This window comes from Notolepis coatsorum (genome assembly GCF_963971535.1).
Source record: "Notolepis coatsorum genome assembly, chromosome: 17".
Lineage (NCBI taxonomy): Eukaryota > Metazoa > Chordata > Actinopteri > Aulopiformes > Paralepididae > Notolepis > Notolepis coatsorum.
Genome location: NC_140181.1, coordinates 14,019,431 through 14,031,619, shown reverse-complemented (window position 1 = coordinate 14,031,619; position 12,189 = coordinate 14,019,431).

Sequence of the window (12,189 nt, the reverse complement as noted above, 5' to 3'; positions counted from 1 at the left end):
TCCCTTCTCACCTGCTGGACCACTACCTCTCGTTTCATCGCCTCACAACCCCAATACACTACACTATGCTCCTTACCACAATTACAACACCTCGGCTCCACTTCCTGGTCACATTCATGCCCCCCACTGCATCTAGCACATCTCTGCTCCTTCCTGCATGTCTTGGCTATATGTCCAAACTCCTGCCACCTGTAACACCTCAACGGTTTCGGCACAGACTCCCTAACCCTATATGCCATATACTCTAAAAATACCTCTTTCGGACTAACCTCATCTTCAAACTGAATTACTATCGTCTCGGTCTCCTTCTCTGCTCCTCTCTTCATCCTTTCCGCACTCTTAACTTTCCCATTACGTCCATCACTCTTCAAATCTCCTAACAGCTGCTCTATACTAACCTTGATTGGAATTCCAGTAATTACCCCCTTGCAACCACCATCCCCTTTCTCCCCTACTCTCACTACTCTCACTACTCTATAGATCAGGGGTCAGCAACCTTTTTGACATGGAGTGCCTGTTTGAAATATAGTTGTAACTAGTGTGCCTCAACAATATTCCATGCATCGTAATTTTTTTCAGGTATTTTTATTTTTAATGATAATTTTTACATTATTACATCATTATTGTTATTATTAACAATATTATTATGATGGGCGGCTACGTGGCATAGTGGGCAAGGCGCTCGCCACGAATGACGGAGTCGCTGGGCTTGCCTGTTCGAGCCCAGCGCTCCACATTGCTTTCAGTTTAGCTGGTCGTTCATACTAATACACATTGGCCGTATTAGGGGGTGGGAAACTGATGGGTGGGGATCGGGCGTTGTGGACAGCGACTCCTACAGGTCGGTTGGTGCGCCTGCGCAGTAGAATCAGGAAGTGTCGGGGGCAGCGTGAGCCTCCCACGCGTTACTCCTCGCCACTGAGAGATCGAGCTGCGCAGGTGAAAAGATGCGACTGCTGTTACCTCAAGTACCGGAGGGGACTTGTGCTATGTATATAGTTGATGATAAACATTTAATTTCACTATCTGAAATATTCTAAAATCTAATTGTTTTACCCCGTGCACACAAACTTTGGTTACAATTTTAATAATTTTCTAGAGGTTTAAATTGCTGGGGTGAAATTTACATTATTTACCTCAAGGAAACCAAATGTAATGTAAATTGTAAATTTGAGGATAGCAGGATGTTAAATGCACACAAGATTACTTAGCCTTGCAATCATCCCACCGTCCCTATTGGACTCTGCCTTTAAGATCTGGAGCGATAAGGGTATATCTAGTTTTAAAGATCTGTATATTGACAATGTTTTTGCCTCTTTTACTCAGCTGACTCAAAAGCATGACATCCCTCGGACTCATTTCTTCCGGTATATGCAAATTCGTGACTTTGTACGCAACAGATGTCCTCAATTTCCAAATATGCCTGAAAAAACAACTTTAGATGAATTTCTAGATGTTAATGTATACAGAAGGGGAGCGATTGGAGTATTGTATGATATGTATGGAACGTGTGTTGTCGGGCCTTACAAATAAATGTGATTTGATTTGATGTTGTCGACCCTACATTCCCCTTCTCTCACTATTATTAAATCACATTGGGAGGATGATCTGTCTGTAGAATTTTCGGATGAACAATGGATTGGCAATCTATTCTCCGGAATGTTCATTCTTCCTCAATATGTGCCAGACATGGGCTCCTACAGTTTAAGGTGTTACACCGTCTGCATTTCTCAAAGGAGAAGTTGGCTAAGTTTTATCCAGGGACAGATCCTTTGTGCAATAGGTGCAAGACAATGACGGGTTCTCTCGTTCATACATTCTGGACTTGTCCAAATTTATATAACTATTGGACATCTATATTTGATACTTTTTCTGTAATATTTGGAACCATAATTGACCCTTCCCCTATAATTGCAATCTTTGGAGTGGCACCAGAGGATATGCCTATTCACATAAAATACTCAAAAATCATTGCTTTTACTACCCTAATTGCTAGGCGTTTAATACTTATGATGTGGAAGCAGGAGGCCTCTCCCACACATGTCCAATGGACCAGAGATGTTTTTTTTATCCACTTTTTCTCCCATTTTCTATATTTTCTCCCATCCCAATTTCGTATCATCCAATTCAACCCTCCCCTGTCACGAACGCTGTTTCTTGCCTCCCACAAGCCGGCTGCAATGTGGACTAAGTCATACATAGCACAAGTCCCCTCCGGTACTTGAGGTAACAGCAGTCGCATCTTTTCACCTGCGCAGCTCGATCTCTCAGTGGCGAGGAGTAACGCGTGGGAGGCTCACGCTGCCCCCGACACTTCCTCATTCTACTGCGCAGGCGCACCAACCGACCTGTAGGAGTCGCTGTCCACAACGCCAGATCCCCACCCATCAGTTTCCCACCCCCTAATACGGCCAATGTGTATTAGTATGAGCGACCAGCTAAACTGAAAGCAATGTGGAGCGCTGGGCTCGAACAGGCAAGCCCAGCGTCTCCGCATTCGTGGCGAGCGCCTTGCCCACTATGCCACGTAGCCGCCCCTCCAATGGACCAGAGAGGTAATGGGGTTCCTGCACTTGGAAAAGATGAGATGCACCTTAGAAGGCTCTACAGATAGATTCTATAAGACATGGCAACTTTTTTTTTTACTTATATGGAGAATGAAAAGATGTGTACACTTCCATAGTTGACTCTATAAGACTATGTGGGGACCTCAGGGCAAGTTGAAGATGTGAATGTGTTTTTGTTTTGTTACGTTTGCATTTTACTTATTTTCGTATCTGATGTGTATGTCTCTGTTAGTTTAGTGTTTGTCAAATGTGAGTCTGAGTTGAACCTGGGAGGGGGGGTGGGCTGGTGGGAGGGAGTGGGTGGGTGGGGGAAAAAAGAACCAAAGTGGATGTCTCTCTGTTTGACACTGACCATATCCTGTATCCATGCTGGTTGAAAATGAAAATAAAATTATTATTAAAAGAAATAAAAAAAAATATTACTTTAGCCTTTTCTGAGCTAGACATTATCAAACAGATCTATAAGCAGATGTATGGATCATGTCTGGCATCTTTATGTCATGACAGCTAAAGCTTCTTTCGGTTTAGTGTCTGTGGCTGTGCAGGGATTCATGGGGAAAGAAACGGGTTGGTACGTACGTAATGGGCTGCTGGAGTTAAAATGACTTGTACCTGAGGCCTGCCTGGACACATGACATCAGTGGTGGTCCACCCGTCACTTTACCATGATGACTGCACATAAACCTGGCACACAACATACTTGTTCACATATATCATTTTTCACTCTAAAGGAAATATGTCTCACATACAGGAGACCCCCCAGTACTTTGTGGAGCCGAAGATGCGAGGCCCGTCTGTGGACCTGATGATGAGTACCAGTCTTCTCCTCAGACATATAAAATCAGTTTTTCACATTAGGATCTAACATCCCAACAGGCCACCTTGTTTATGGTTTGATTCAGTTTTAGTAGAATGTGAAAGACATGAATGATGTGACATACCATAAAATCAGTTTATTTACAGTGCAATGAAATAGTTCTGGATTACTGTACAGTTCAAAGTAATGTTTACCTTCTGTTTGGTATCCACAGTTTAAAACCTGAGTCTTCCCTCTTGTCTGACAACCACTCTTAATGGTTTATATGGTATATATCAGTAAACACAATGGGTTTGATAAGCGATTGTTTATCAATCGCTTATCAATCGCTCTCTCTCTCCCAGCGAACAGACACGCACCAGTAACACGTGTCTGTTCGCTGGGAGAGAGAGCCCCCCCCCCCCCCCCCCTCATGCGCAGTAGTGCAACACAAGGTAATGATGGGATATCATAAAATGATGAATGAATCAGAGCCTTGACGTAAGTGGTTGTAGTCACGGCTCTAATCAACATGTATTAATTGTATCCCCATGCGCTCTCTTCCCCTCCTCCTCACAAGCTCCATGTAACGCGGAAGTGCCGTGGTCTATCGGCCCTCAACAGCTCCATGGTCCTCCTCACATTGACGGGAGTTCCCTATTAGTATTTTCTTGATAAACCTTTAATAAATAGAAATATGTTTTTATTTCAGACCTAAACTGTACGTACTATGGGTATTTCAATTGTATTTAGTATCCCCATGTTTGATGACGCTATAAAGAGGATATACCTGACCAACCTACTCCACCCCTATACACTCCAGCACGAGGCCTCCGATCCTCCAACTCCGACCTCCTCACCATCCCCCGCACCAGGCGTTCCACACTGGGAGACCGAGCTTTCGCTGTAGCTGCCCCCAGACTGTGGAACTCCCTCTCCCCCCTCATCCGAGGCTCTGACACCATCAACCTATTCAAAACCAAGCTAAAAACCCACCTGTTCACACTTGCCTTCACGTAAAACGGCCCCGCTCCCAAGTAGCCCACCCCTGACTTTTTTTTTAAGCCACAGATTCCGTTGTTTTGTTTTGTTGTCGTTTGTTTTGTTTGTTAATTTCAACCACTTCATCCAATTGGACAGAACCTTGCTTCCTTTTTTTATCTCTTTTATCTTATTTGTTTTTTCTTGTTGTTACTATACACAGATATTCATAATGAATTTTTTATCTTTTATGTATTTTATTATATTTTTTCAATTTTATTTTTCCATCCTTTTCTTGTACAGTGTCCTTGAGTCTGAGAAAGGCGCTTCTCTCTTAAAATCCAATCTATTATTATTATTATTATTATTATTATTATTATTATAAGGAAATGTATTTTCTCTGCTCCCCCGTTTAGTTGCGAGTGGTCTCACCTTTTTTTCATCTACTTTTTCTCCCATTTTCTATTTTTCTCCCATCCCAATTTCGTATCGTCCAATTCTACCCTCCCCCGTCTCGAACGCTGTTTAGGCCATGCTTCCCACAAGCCGGCTGCAATGTGGACCAAGCCTTGCATCACGTGTCCCCTCCGGTACACAAGGAGGCAGCTGTCGCATCTTTTCACCTGTACAGCACGATCTCTCAGCGGCGAGGAGTAACGCGTGGGAGGCTCACGCTGCCCCCGTTGCTTCCTGATTCTGCTGCGCAGGCGCACCAACCGACCTGTAGGAGTCGCTGTCCACAACGTCCGATCCCCACCCATCAGCTTCCCACCCCCTAATACTGCCAATTGTATTAGTATGAACGACCAGCCAAGCTGGAGTGGTCTCACCCTTGAAGGACTTATTTTCGTTTACACTGCCCCCTGGTGCTAGGAGAAGAAAGTGCGCAATGAACAGGCACTGAGGTTTCAAGATTTTCAAGATTCAAGAGATTTATTTGTCACGTACATACACAAGACATGTAGTGAAATTAAGGTGACCATGCCCGCCTCGATTGTGCAAAAATACAAATAATAGAATAAAATAGACATGCTAAAAAGTAATACGAATACAATACAATGCTAAGCTTAATAATTAAGGTAAAGTACTATACATTAATTATACTAATGTACAGTTATGTTTCTTCAAGTGAATCTTTTTTGTAGTGTGTGTGAGAGAGTGCGGATGTGTGGTGTGTGTGTCCATGTGTTTGATTGATTGAAAACTTTAATAACAGATTGCAGAATGGGTACAATACAGTACGGCCCAATACACACAATTGTTTTTTTTTTATCCACTTTTTTCTCCCATTTTTTCTATATTTTCTCCCATCCCAATTTCGTACCATCCAATTCAACCCTCCCCTGTCACGAACGCTGTTTCTTGCCTCCCACAAGCCGGCTGCAATGTGGACTAAGTCATACATAGCACAAGTCCCCTCCGGTACTTGAGGTAACAGCAGTCGCATCTTTTCACCTGCGCAGCTCGATCTCTCAGTGGCGAGGAGTAACGCGTGGGAGGCTCACGCTGCCCCCGACACTTCCTGATTCTACTGCGCAGGCGCACCAACCGACCTGTAGGAGTCGCTGTCCACAACGCCCGATCCCCACCCATCAGTTTCCCACCCCCTAATACGGCCAATGTGTATTAGTACGGACGACCAGCTAAACTGAAAGCAAATGTGGAGCGCTGGGCTCGAACAGGCGAGCCCAGCGTCTCCAGATTTCGTGGCGAGCGCCTTGCCCACTACGCCACGTAGCCACCCAATACACACAATTGTTAAGGGGATGCAGACCAGAGAAAGACTTTCGTCTTGTTTACATCAGGGTCCCCCAAGTGAGTTCCCTGACCAGGAATCGAACCCGGGCCGCGGCGGTGAGAGCGTTGAATCCTAACCACTAGACCACCAGAGGAGAGATCAGTGTGCTGATGGCCTGGGGGAAGAAGCTAGTTTTGTTGAAAGGTTTTCATCAAAACATCAATCTATTCATATTGACCCTATGAAATATATAACACCCCAAAGATTTCACCACCTTTAGTGGACACCAATATATACTAACCTACACTGCAGCACTCAACACTTTGATGAACATTGTTACTCAGCTGATAGAGTTGTGCCCTTCCTGCTGTCTTGTTGTACAGAACTTGTAAGTCGCTTTGGATAAAAGCGTTCAGCTAAATGACAAAATGTAAAATGCTATATCAGGTTTGGCGCATGGACTATAAGGAGGATGGGTATCTTCATCGAGACTAAACCCTTAAAACTACCATTCTGCAATGGTTATCATATCAAAATATTACATACAAATGTGTACTTTTTCAAAATGGCAGACTAGAATGTGCCACCTTGGGTGGTACCGATGGATGTTCACATTTCAGTCCTGCCTGGCTATGGGCTCATAATTGTGTCCATAAGCACAATAAATAAGTGGACCTTGCCTTACTGGTGTCCATAAATAATTAAAAAAAAAATTCACAGGCTTTTATGAGATATTGATATTTATTTCGTAAATCTCAGATCATACAACAATCTTAAACAATATCCTCTGCACAAAAGAATCTATAATTACAGGCAATATTCACACAAACCGTGGAACTGTGGAACCTCAATGTGCTTACATTCTGATGGATCAAACAGACGGAGGGGGGGGGGGGGGGGGGGGGGTTGGGGTCAGGGGGTCATGACCAGGGTTGAAGCAGTGGTTTAGTCAAGGCTGTACACATAACAGTATATTCACCTCTCAAAGCCACGATACGTACCGGTGGCAGAAACAGTTGGAGATAATGGGCAAATCTGCCAAAAAACAATCAACAGTATTTATTCATTATAATATCCTTTTTGATTCACCCGGTGATTCACAATACTTTACTCACAGTCGTGTCCCTGCGGTGTCCCCTCGAGAAGTCTCCCTAACCGTGCTGGAAGTGGTATTTATTTGTTAAGTATCTCTACATTCCAACAGCCATCACTGGTATAGTAGGTCAGTAACATGGGTCTGACAGCCATCACTGATACAGAGTGTCTGGTCAGTAACATGGGTCTGACAGCCATCACTGATATAGTGTCTGGTCAGTAACATGGGTCAGTGATGGCTGTCAGACCCATGTTACTGACCAGACACTCTGTATCAGTGATGGCTGTCAGACCCATGTTACTGACCAGACACTCTATCAGTGATTCAAGAGATTTATTTGTCACGTACATACACAAGACATGTAGTGAAATTAAGGTGACCATGCCCGCCTCGATTGTGCAAAAATACAAATAATAGAATAAAATAGACATGCTAAAAAGTAATACGAATACAATACAATGCTAAGCTTAATAATTAAGGTAAAGTACTATACATTAATTATACTAATGTACAGTTATGTTTCTTCAAGTGAATCTTTTTTGTAGTGTGTGTGAGAGAGTGCGGATGTGTGGTGTGTGTGTCCATGTGTTTGATTGATTGAAAACTTTAATAACAGATTGCAGAATGGGTACAATACAGTACGGCCCAATACACACAATTGTTTTTTTTTTATCCACTTTTTTCTCCCATTTTTTTCTATATTTTCTCCCATCCCAATTTCGTACCATCCAATTCAACCCTCCCCTGTCACGAACGCTGTTTCTTGCCTCCCACAAGCCGGCTGCAATGTGGACTAAGTCATACATAGCACAAGTCCCCTCCGGTACTTGAGGTAACAGCAGTCGCATCTTTTCACCTGCGCAGCTCGATCTCTCAGTGGCGAGGAGTAACGCGTGGGAGGCTCACGCTGCCCCCGACACTTCCTGATTCTACTGCGCAGGCGCACCAACCGACCTGTAGGAGTCGCTGTCCACAACGCCCGATCCCCACCCATCAGTTTCCCACCCCCTAATACGGCCAATGTGTATTAGTACGGACGACCAGCTAAACTGAAAGCAAATGTGGAGCGCTGGGCTCGAACAGGCGAGCCCAGCGTCTCCAGATTTCGTGGCGAGCGCCTTGCCCACTACGCCACGTAGCCACCCAATACACACAATTGTTAAGGGGATGCAGACCAGAGAAAGACTTTCGTCTTGTTTACATCAGGGTCCCCCAAGTGAGTTCCCTGACCAGGAATCGAACCCGGGCCGCGGCGGTGAGAGCGTCGAATCCTAACCACTAGACCACCAGAGGAGAGATCAGTGTGCTGATGGCCTGGGGGAAGAAGCTAGTTTTGTTGAAAGGTTTTCATCAAAACATCAATCTATTCATATTGACCCTATGAAATATATAACACCCCAAAGATTTCACCACCTTTAGTGGACACCAATATATACTAACCTACACTGCAGCACTCAACACTTTGATGAACATTGTTACTCAGCTGATAGAGTTGTGCCCTTCCTGCTGTCTTGTTGTACAGAACTTGTAAGTCGCTTTGGATAAAAGCGTTCAGCTAAATGACAAAATGTAAAATGCTATATCAGGTTTGGCGCATGGACTATAAGGAGGATGGGTATCTTCATCGAGACTAAACCCTTAAAACTACCATTCTGCAATGGTTATCATATCAAAATATTACATACAAATGTGTACTTTTTCAAAATGGCAGACTAGAATGTGCCACCTTGGGTGGTACCGATGGATGTTCACATTTCAGTCCTGCCTGGCTATGGGCTCATAATTGTGTCCATAAGCACAATAAATAAGTGGACCTTGCCTTACTGGTGTCCATAAATAATAAAAAAAAAAATTCACAGGCTTTTATGAGATATTGATATTTATTTCGTAAATCTCAGATCATACAACAATCTTAAACAATATCCTCTGCACAAAAGAATCTATAATTACAGGCAATATTCACACAAACCGTGGAACTGTGGAACCTCAATGTGCTTACATTCTGATGGATCAAACAGACGGAGGGGGGTGGGGGGGTTGGGGTCAGGGGGTCATGACCAGGGTTGAAGCAGTGGTTTAGTCAAGGCTGTACACATAACAGTATATTCACCTCTCAAAGCCACGATACGTACCGGTGGCAGAAACAGTTGGAGATAATGGGCAAATCTGCCAAAAAACAATCAACAGTATTTATTCATTATAATATCCTTTTTGATTCACCCGGTGATTCACAATACTTTACTCACAGTCGTGTCCCTGCGGTGTCCCCTCGAGAAGTCTCCCTAACCGTGCTGGAAGTGGTATTTATTTGTTAAGTATCTCTACATTCCAACAGCCATCACTGGTATAGTAGGTCAGTAACATGGGTCTGACAGCCATCACTGATATAGTGTCTGGTCAGTAACATGGGTCAGTGATGGCTGTCAGACCCATGTTACTGACCAGACACTCTGTATTATCAGTGATGGCTGTCAGACCCATGTTACTGACCAGACACTCTGTATCAGTGATGGCTGTCAGACCCATGTTACTGACCAGACACTCTGTATCAGTGATGGCTGTCAGACCCATGTTACTGACCAGACACTCTGTATCAGTGATGGCTGTCAGACCCATGTTACTGACCAGACACTCTGTATCAGTGATGGCTGTCAGACCCATGTTACTGACCAGACACTCTGTATCAGTGATGGCTGTCAGAGTCTTGAGCTATTATTTTAACATGTTAAACCACTTTTCATTATTATTATAATTTTTTATTATCACAGCTGCTCCCTCGGTACAGACGGCAGCCATTACATCACAGCTACTCCCTCGGTACAGACGGCAGCCATTACATCACAGCTGCTCCCTCGGTACAGACGGCAGCCATTACATCACAGCTGCTCCCTCGGTACAGACAGCAGCCATTACATCACAGCTGCTCCCTCGGTACAGACAGCAGCCATTACATCACAGCTGCTCCCTCGGTACAGACGGCAGCCATTACATCACAGCTGCTCCCTCGGTACAGACGGCAGCCATTACATCACAGCTGCTCCCTCGGTACAGACAGCAGCCATTACATCACAGCTGCTCCCTCGGTACAGACAGCAGCCATTACATCACAGCTGCTCCCTCGGTACAGACAGCAGCCATTACATCACAGCTGCTCCCTCGGTACAGACAGCAGCCATTACATCACAGCTGCTCCCTCGGTACAGACAGCAGCCATTACATCACAGCTGCTCCCTCGGTACAGACAGCAGCCATTACATCACAGCTGCTCCCTCGGTACAGACAGCAGCCATTACATCACAGCTGCTCCCTCGGTACAGACAGCAGCCATTACATCACAGCTGCTCCCTCGGTACAGACAGCAGCCATTACATCACAGCAGCCATTACATCACAGCTGCTCCCTCGGTACAGACAGCAGCCACTCAGAGCCGAAACATCATATCGCAATATTTGTATTATTATTATTTTTTTTAATTGATCTTTTTCCCCCTCCTTTTTCCTCCGATTTTCTCCCATCCCAATGTTAGTCGTTATGCCAATTCCCAATCCCCTTCCTGGTCGCTGCGCACTTACCCCCCACAGTCGGTCTGGGAGAGTGGAGGCTACCACGTGCTTCCTCCGACACACGTCCAGCCAATCAACCGCTTCTTTTCACCTGGCAGCGCGGATTCTCACTGAGAGGGCGTAGCGTGTGGAAGGATCACACTATCCCACTCAGGTCCTATCCGCGCTTAGCAGGCGCCCCGACCGAACTGTAGGAGTCGCTGTTTACAACGACCCGGACCCACCCCGCCAGCTTCTCCCACCCTCTAACACTGCCAATTGTATTAGTGTGAACGGCCAGCCAAGCTGGTGACAACGCCGGAGCTGTGAGCTGGATTCGAACAGGCGAATCCAGCCGCTCCGGGGTTGGTGACGAACGCAATCTCCGTTACGCCACCTGACCCCCACAATATTTGTATTCTTTTTGACAATATTAACAATAGGGCGGCTAAGTGGCGCAGTGGGCAAGGCGCTCACCACTAACGCAGGAGATGCTGGGTTCAAGCCCAGCTCTCGGCGTTGCTACCGGCTTGGCTGGCCGTTCATACTAACACAATTGGCAGTGTTAGGGGTGGGAAAGCCGGTGGGTGGGGATTGGACATTGTGGACAGCGACTCCTACAGGTCGGTTGGTGCGCCTGCGCAGCAGAATCAGGAAGTATCGGGGGCAGGGTGAGCTTCCCACGCGTTAATCCTCGCCACTGAGAGATTGCGCTGTTCAGGTGAAAAGATGCGACAGCTGCCTCCTCGTGTCACGGAGGGGTCACGTGATGCAAGGCTTCTGTCCTCACTACAACCGACCAGTGGGAGGCATGGTCTAGCAACGTTTGAGACAGGGGAGGGGAGAATTGAAGGGAGAATTGGCGAGGCGAAATTGGGATGGGAGAAAAAAATTGTAAAATAAGGAGAAAAGGTGGATTAAAAAAAAGACAATTTTAACAATATTAGAAGATATTTACCCCCCCCCCCCCCCCCCCCTTCCGGTGTAAATAACAGTGATGTCGTTTTGAACCCTTTCTTTTGCAACAACATTGTAATGATGTGACTCACGATAGTCTATACTCCAATTTCCACAATAAACTCTTTATAATAAACTCTTTATATTAATACTCTTTTACATGTATTGGATCGACCAGGAAACAAAAAGCAGCTTCTTCGCGGTTAGACCTCTTCACCAGGAGCAGGGTTCCTCGCATAACTGACTCATTTGTTTGTCATATTTTTATATTCAGAGTTAATTATATTGTTTACACTGTAAACGACTACTCGTATGTTTATATTCGGATACAATTTTATCGCCTATATTTGTGTCTTTCTACTATTACCCTGAGAATAACGGTTCAAAACACATATCTTTGTGTGTGGATCCATACTGATATTTTATAATATTCTCATTAAATGTCACGTATCTGTTGACATGTCATATCTACCAATATGGCGCAATGCCACAAACGATTCATTGGCCGTGGT